This window comes from Coregonus lavaretus (genome assembly GCF_964263955.1).
Source record: "Coregonus lavaretus genome assembly, chromosome: 14".
Lineage (NCBI taxonomy): Eukaryota > Metazoa > Chordata > Actinopteri > Salmoniformes > Salmonidae > Coregonus > Coregonus lavaretus.
Genome location: NC_140001.1, coordinates 23,362,102 through 23,370,781, shown reverse-complemented (window position 1 = coordinate 23,370,781; position 8,680 = coordinate 23,362,102). Strand labels below are relative to the sequence as shown.

The window sequence follows — 8,680 nt, the reverse complement described above, 5'->3', positions numbered from 1 at the left end:
TGGCAAGAACAGAAGATAAATCTACAACAGGTACTTCATTGTTATTGTTTGTCTGCTTGCCTGATTTAGTAGAATTCCAGGGGTAACAGTTCATAGGTGGTACTTCTCTTTCAACAACCTCACTATTGATTTCTGGAGTTAAAAAACAACAACGTTTAATTGCATCCAAATATGTTATAAACTGATTTGAATTGCTCTCCTTGATTGCAATTTGTTTTTATTCTTGCGTGTGATGTGGCCTCAAACTAAACATATAAATAGGATATAGATTTTTTATCCATTGAGAAAGCCAAGAAGAACAGTGTAATGTATGAAATTCATGCATCTGGGAGATGAAGTCTTGTGGTTTTCCCCTCAACCCATTTATGTACAGTATTCCCTTGCCTATTTGTATAATTTTACATTCTCATCTTATTCCACAAGGGGACAGTATTTGCCCATATTTCTCCTTTCTGGTTATACACAAACCCATACCCATCCTGTAATTGTAAAGGCAAAGTGCTCTGGTCCTGAAAGGACTGCTTATACGATGCTTAATCAAACCTTAAATTGAAAAGATCTGTCAATGTGAACTAATATTACCTCACAATACATCTGAATGGGTTTGCAGAGGTGTTTTCCTATACAGTGGCTTGCGAAAGTATTCAACCCCCTTGGCATTTGTCCTATTTTGTTGCCTTAAAACCTGGAATTAAAATTGATTTTTTGGGGGGTTTGTATCATTTGATTTACACAACATGCCTACCACTTTGAAGATACAACATATTTTTTATGAAGCAAACAAGAAATAAGACAATAAAACAGAAAACTTGAGCGTGCATAACTATCCCCCCCCCCCCCCCCCCCCCCCCCAAACAGGTTTCCCTCAAGAATTTCCCTGTATTTAGCGCCATCCATCATTCCTTCAATTCTGAACAGTTCCCCAGTCCCTGCCGATGAAAAACATCCCCACAGCATGATGCTGCCACCACCATGCTTCACTGTGGGGATGGTGTTCTCGGGGCGCCAGACATAGCGTTTTCCTTGATGGCCAAAAAGCTCAATTTTAGTCTCATCTGACCAGAGTACCTTCTTCCATATGTTTGGGGAGTCTCCCACATGCATTTTGGCGAACACCAAACGTGTTTGCTTATTTTTTTCTTTAAGCAATGGCTTTTTTCTGGCCACTCTTCTGTAAAGCCCAGCTCTGTGGCGTGTACGGCTTAAAGTGGTCCTATGGACAGATACTTCAATCTCCGCTGTGGAGCTTTGCAGCTCCTTCATGGTTATCTTTGGTCTCTTTGTTGACTCTCTGATTAATGCCCTCCTTGCCTGGTCCGTGAGTTTTGGTGGGCGGCCCTCTCTTGGCAGGTTTGTTGTGGTGCCATATTCTTTCCATTTTTTAATAATGGATTTAATGGTGCTCCGTGGGATGTTCAAAGTGTCGGATATTTTTCTATAACCCAACCCTGATCTGTACTTCTCCACAACTTTGTCCCTGACCTGTTTGGAGAGCTCCTTGGTCTTCGTGTTGCCGCTTGCTTGGTGGTGCCCCTTGCTTAGTGGTGTTGCAGACTCTGGGGCCTTTCAGAACAGGTGTATATATACTGAGATCATGTGACAGATCATGTGACACTTAGATTGCACACAGGTGGACTTTATTTAACTAATTATGTGACTTCTGAAGGTAATTGGTTGCACCAGATCTTATTTAGGGGCTTCATAGCAAAGGGGGTGAATACATATGCACGCACCACTTTTCCGTTATTTATTTTTTAGAATTCTTTGAAACAAGTTATTTTTTTCATTTCACTTCACTAATTTGGACTATTTTGTGTATGTCCATTACATGAAATCCAAATAAAAATCAATTTAAATTACAGGTTGTAATGCACAAAATCGGTAAAACACCAAGGGGGATGAATACTTTTGCAAGGCACTGTATAATCAATTTGTACTGGATGTACTATTACTGTATGTTGTATCCTTCTATTCTTCTATCGTGTCTCAGTATGAGTACACCTTCAGCACGGAGCACAGCATCTGCCTGTGCCTGCCCCCCAGGCCCACCCAGATCCAGTACTGGGAGAGCCTTGCATGGAGTGAGGAATGCTCTGGAGGGACATGGTGTAAGACTACAGAACCTTCATGAATGGTCTCCCATTCCACAACAGCAAAGCACTTACTGGAATGATTTCTTTGATTTCCAGATTAGAGCACACATTCACAGTAGTCCCACATATCAGAAGTCTACTGGATTCAAATCTTGGATTCAAATCTATCTTAAAGGAACTGCTAGCAGAAACCTCACAAACAGGATGTGAAGTTTAATAGTGGTCCTCTGTAGCTCAATTGGTAGTGGGTTCGATCCCCGGGACCACCCATACGTAAAAATGTATGCACACATGACTGTAAGTCGCTTTGGATAAAAGCGTCTGCTAAATGGCATATTATTATTATTATTATTATTATTATTATACAATTCTAAATATTACAATATTGTAGAAAAATATTCTAAATGTTGTTAAATGTGCATTTTCAATCTCTTCATAGCTCTATATATTTCAATAGTTATGGTCTAATTTGGGTATTTGTGATCGAAACATTACATTTTACAATGCAGACTTCGCTTTACGCTCTTAAATTGTTTGTGCTCACTTATTGTTTGCTTTTTCTTGATAAAAGCCACAGTAATTAATTTATCTCATATATTCTAAAGCTATCAGAAAATGTATTTTTAATCCTGTAGTGCATCTTCAAATATGTTGATATTTTGTTAGTTTTTATTTAGGAACAAATGCCATAATGAGTTAGTAAAATCAAATAGGCTATACACATGTTACATTTATATTATTGTTGAACTGTTTTAACTCAAATGTTATTCAGTATATTATTAAATTATTCAGTTATTCTGTACATTTTATACAGACATAGTGCAATGTCTAAGAATGAATAAACTGCTTACAATCATTGTGTCTCCCTTTTGGTTGTCAGAGTAACATACAGTGCCTTGCAAAAGTATTCATCCCCCTTGGCGTTTTTCCTATTTTGTTGCATTACAACCTGTAATTTAAATGGATTTTTATTTGGATTTCATGTAATGGACATACACAAAATAGTCCAAATTGGTGAAGTGAAATGAAAAAAATAACTTGTTTCAAAAAATTCTAAAAAATAAATAACGGAAAATTGGTGCGTGCATATGTATTCACCCCCTTTGCTATGAAGCCCCTAAATAAGATCTGGCGCAACCAATTACCTTCAGAAGTCACATAATTAGTTAAATAAAGTCCACCTGTGTGCACTCTAAGTGTCACATGATCTGTCACATGATCTCAGTATATATACACATTGTTCTGAAAGGCCCCAGAGTCTGCAACACCACTAAGCAAGGGGCACCACCAAGCAAGCGGCACCATGAAGACCAAGGAGCTCTCCAAACAGGTCAGGGACAAAGTTGTGGAGAAGTATAGATCAGGGTTGGGTTATAGAAAAATATCCGACACTTTGAACATCCCACGGAGCACTATTAAATCCATTATTAAAAAATGGAAAGAATATGGCACCACAACAAACCTACCAAGAGAGGGCTGCCCACCAAAACTCACGGACCAGGCAAGGAGTGCATGAATCAGAGAGGCAACAAAGAGACCATAGAAAACCCTGAAGGAGCTGCAAAGCTCCACAGCGGAGATTGGAGTATCTGTCCATAGGACCACTTTAAGCCATACACTCCACAGAGCTGGGCTTTATGGAAGAGTGGCCAGAAAAAAGCCATTGATTAAAGAAAAAAATAAGCAAACACGTTTAGTGTTCGCCAAAAGCCATGTGGGAGACTCCCCAAACATATGGAAGAAGGTACTCTGGTCAGATGAGACAAAAATGTAGCTTCTTGGCCATCAAGGAAAATGTCTGGCGCAAACCCAACACCTCTCATCACCCTGAGAACACCATCCCCACAGTGAAGCATGGTGGTGGCAGCATCATGCTGTGGGGATGTTTTTCATCGGCAGGGACTGGGAAACTGGTCAGAATTGAAGGAATGATGGATGCCTCTAAACACAGAGAAATTCTTGAGGGAAACCTGTTTCAGTCTTCCAGAGATTTGAGACTGGGACGGAGGTTAACCTTCCAGCAGGACAATGACCCTAAGCATACCGCTAAAGCAACACTCGAGTGGCCTAGTCAAAGCCCAGACCTCAATCCAATTGAGAATCTGTGGCATGACTTAAAGATTGCACCAGCGGAACCCACCCAACTTGAAGGTCCTGGAGCAGTTTTGCCTTGAAGAATGGGCAAAAATCCCAGTGACTAGATGTGCCAAGCTTATAGAGACATACCCCAAGAGACTTGCAGCTGTAATTGCTGCAAAAGGTGGCTCTACAAAGTATTGACTTTGGGGGGGTGAATAGTTATGCACGCTCAAGTTTTCTGTTTTTTTGTCTTATTTCTTGTTTGTTTCACAAAAAATAATATTTTGCATCTTCAAAGTGGTAGGCATGTTGTGTAAATCAAATGATACAACCCCCCCAAAAATCTATTTTAATTCCAGGTTGTAAGGCAACAAAATAGGAAAAATGCCAAGGGGGGTGAATACTTTCACAAGCCACTGTATAGGATTGAGGCTGTGTAGCAGTAGCAGTGATTGAGACTGCATGGAATAAATGGATGGCCGCATTACATTTGAGTCATTTAGCAGACGCTCTTATCCAGAGCAACTTACAGTTAGTGAGTGCATACATTTTCATACTGGCCCCCCGTGGGAAATGAACTCACAACCCTGGCGTTGCAAGCGTCATGCTCTACCAACTGAGCTACAGGGGACTGCTCTGCTCTGCTCTCTCTGACAGACAGATCCAGTCAGCTAGTCAGTTCTGTTTGAAGGTGCACTGTATGTGGAACAAGCACAGATATCCATCACACTGTAGTCCAGTGTCACAAAGGACCTAACCTATAATCTCCCTTTACCTCGCCACTCTGGAATCACACCTCTTTCTCTTCCCAAGGGCCAGTACTTAAGTTTAAGTGGTAGCATGTTCTGTCTCTTTTAATTTTACAACAATTTAACAACAACTGCTGAAATGTGACATTCTGAACAAATCGAGATAGCAGAATCTATTTGCTCATCTCTGTAGATTTAATTTGTTTATGAAATTACATTAATGTAATGATTTGCTTCCTTAATTAGACTTGCTTGTTACCTTGATGAATTAGTGATTTCTGTGTAAGCAGTGTTAATATGATTTCTACCGAAACTCCTAATGACTTTTGGTATTCACAGGTGTTTAGCGATGTGTGCAACAGATGACAACCCTCTGTGTTGTGGCGGTCTGTCTCCTGTTCTGCTGTTTGAAACAGACCGACAGGGGTGCTTCAGGAATACTCTGGTGAGAAACATTGTTACATTTTGTGGATGTTGTTGTTCATGGTGACACCAATCACCCCATATCAGTGAAGCCCTAAAGCACAGTGACAGCCCGAGACCACACCCTCACGCACTCCCCCAATACACGACACACAACTACACTAACATGCACACATACTCTACACAAGAATACACAAACTCATATGTTTTACTCTAGAGGTAAGCAGGATTAAGTGTTAATACCAGCACATTGCTCTCTTCACAGTTTGAGATACTCTCTATGCAGTTTGGGAGAAAGCAGGAGGAGAACTGTGTTATGTGACAGTGGATCGACAGTAATGACAAAGGTATGCTCTCCCTGTAATATGAGTGTTTGCTATCAACCTGCCACAGTATCTGTTGTCTCACACCCTAGTCAGCATTAAACCCATTTTCACCTGATCCATCATATGGGAACCCTGCATTTGACATACAACTGGGGGTTTTTCATGACCCCTTGCCCCCTGAAGACTTTTGTTGTATAGTCTTTTATCGATTGAAAGGTAATAATTGTTACACAGATCCAAGTAGACCAGAATAGAAGAACAGCAGGTCAGACATGACTTCAGGGCTGAATTTGTACCCTTAGACTGTGGCGGTCCATGTCACTTGGGGAATTTTGTGGGGGCATATTGCTGCTGAGCTGGGGAGTGTGGCCGGCCAAGCCCACCAGATGGGCTCAGAATAGGCCCTCCTCTATCTGAACCACAGCTCCTTCACAAGCCATGCCCAGCGCCCTTCAAAAAGATGCCTCACATGGTTTCACTTTTCCCTCGGCTCCACTTTGTGATATTGAAAAATAATAATGATATTCAGAGACCACACTGTAAAATCAGAAAGGAATAGGCCTTTATTTTGTCCCTGTTTTGTGTAAACCCATGCCGTAGTTAAAAGGGTAGCGGCTTGCACATGTATCTTTAGCAGAGGAGTTTTGAATAACACATATTGTGGATCTATTTAAAGGTATCTCTTTGTAACTCCCCTGCTATGTCTGGCACTGCTATATACCACAGTTGGCATGGTGATATCTTCTTTTCAGCTACAATACATGTGAGATTTGACTTAATGAAGTTCAACTGAACTCTGGATCAGCACTTCAAAGCTCTGCCTTCTGAGAGTCAGGCCAGATGCACCATAGTCATTTTTAACCTCACACCCAAGACACGGAACAGTATGTAAGCATGTAGACAGAGGTGGATCTGCCGTTTGGAAATTGGAAAAGGAAGCCTGTATTTATGAGGTGGTTTGAGGGGCTGTGTTGACTGGCTTAGCCTCTCGCTCTCCCTCTGACAGGCCTGCTTCCCCTGTGACCAGTGAGAGAGAGGTAAAGAGAGTGACGGTGTGAGGCTTGTCAGGGGCAGGCAGCCCTATAGACCCAGGGCATACGGCAGGCAGGCAGGTCTCCTGTGATCCAGCAGCCAACTGATAAACTCTGCCTCCAATGTGAAAAGGAGCACAGGGAGCCATTAATCCCAGAGCATGTCAGGCTGTTTTTCTATTTGATGTGCTGCAGAAACCCTGTCTCTCCCACTGGCACAGAGGGTCTGATCAGTAGCAACGGCATACACACAACTTCCACCGACACACCACTAATCTGATTATAGCAACGGCACACGCTCAGTCCCAACACACCCAACCTACAGTATGCCTCTACACCACAAATCCTTTTACGTTAGCAAGATATGGATAAGCAAGAAGTTTTGCTTTGTCTTGTATCATACTGTAGCTTAACAAGTGATCTATGAACTGGTAGGTTAGGTTAGCAACACAGATATTATTACTATCTATATCTAGAAAATGTTTCCTGCTTTACGTGCAGCAAAACTTCACACTGTAGTAAGTTTATTTTAATGGGCTTAGAGCTGTGTACCTGGATAGGACCATACATGGTAGAGGGAGGTGGTATTGCACTTCAGTACTGGTACTTCAGTACTGGTTGAAGTTCACCTAGAGGCCTCTAGTCTCTTTGTTGTTTTGTGAGTGTCATCAGATAGTGGAATGTCACGCTGAGCCTTTTAGAGGGGAGCTTGAACGTGTGGTCCTCCCCGCACCTCTACCTTAACAAGCCTCAACAGGACTCAGGGGGGAGAGGGATATCAAAACCATCTTGGCCAAGTACAGCAAGCGCTGTGGTGCGATGAGTGATCACACTGGGGAACAGAGCCTATCCTCTTCCCCCACGGCTCTCCTCTCCTCTCTGCCATGGCGTCTGGGCCATGTGAGCCACATTACTGTAATTGAGCAAGGATGGAGCCGGGTGTGAGGTGATCTCTCTCTCCCTCCCTCTCTCTGATATGTCTCCATATGTGAGATGACCAGTCAGAATCTTTTTTTTCCCTCCTGGGAGAGTAGGCCTTCAACACAAAGTGCCTGTAACACAGAGATCAATTAACTCCTTTCAAGTGAGATCAAAGGGCCAATGTGCTGTGTCCAGACCTCAGCAGAACCTGCAGCCTCATTAAGCCCTTCTGATTGGACACATGAAGGGAGTTTGCTGCCATGTGTCTCATATGTGTGAGCTAGTCATAAACAAAGGTGATGTGATTGCCTAGGACTGATGTTTGCAAACAAACGGTAATGAGATTTTGTATATTTCAGATTATTTAGATCATTCAAAATATGTGTACAACAAATTCAAACATCCCTTCAGACAAATTTTGCAATAATCAACAGTCACACAAAAATGTCAATGAATAATGTGTTTTTATATCTACTGGAAGTCAAATACTGTAGTGAGACGTTAAAACTCCCCTCAGCGGAATGAGAGAATAGTAGTTGTTATGTAGTATAGTACTACTATGGGAGAGTTAATACCACCAGATGACATTGTATGACAAACAGGAAGGGGATGAAGGTGGTGTAGTACAGCAAGCTGATGGACCATGGGGAGAGAGGAGAGACTTACTCCACAGACAGGTGCAGTGACCCCGCACACCCCTGGAGGTGCCACATGTGTTTTATTGGACATTTATGGCTGGGCAGCGTTTTTTAACACAGCCACCTGGATGCAATAAAGGGTCAGCTTCTGAGCTCCGGCTGCCCATAGGATTTCCCAGCAGCTCCCGTGGGATGCTTGCCCAGTTAAGATGTTTATTAAGCTGAAAGTGGTCCGGAGGGAAAACAGAGCAGAACTGAGAGATTTGGGCTAGCATTTTTCTTGTTAGTTGTAGCGCTCTACAGAGGATCGGTTTCTTTACCCTGCTGAACCCAGAGAGAGGGAGGACAGGGTCAGTTCATAGGGCACGAGGTTGCCAAAGTGGTAACTAGGCACATGAACTCCAGGAAGGAAATTCCAGC

The 8,680-nt window shown here is 42.3% G+C and overlaps 1 pseudogene across 1 annotated transcript in view; it reads left to right on the top strand.

Moving 5' to 3' along the window:
* The window catches only part of LOC311141081 (multivesicular body subunit 12B-like), a 49,981-nt pseudogene extending 47,850 nt beyond the window's left edge, over positions 1-2,131 (top strand). The window contains exon 10 of the transcript in view: positions 1,991-2,131. The product of the transcript in view is annotated as a multivesicular body subunit 12B-like (transcript). The remainder of the gene's footprint in view (positions 1-1,990) is intronic.
* Positions 2,132-8,680: the final 6,549 nt, after the last annotated feature.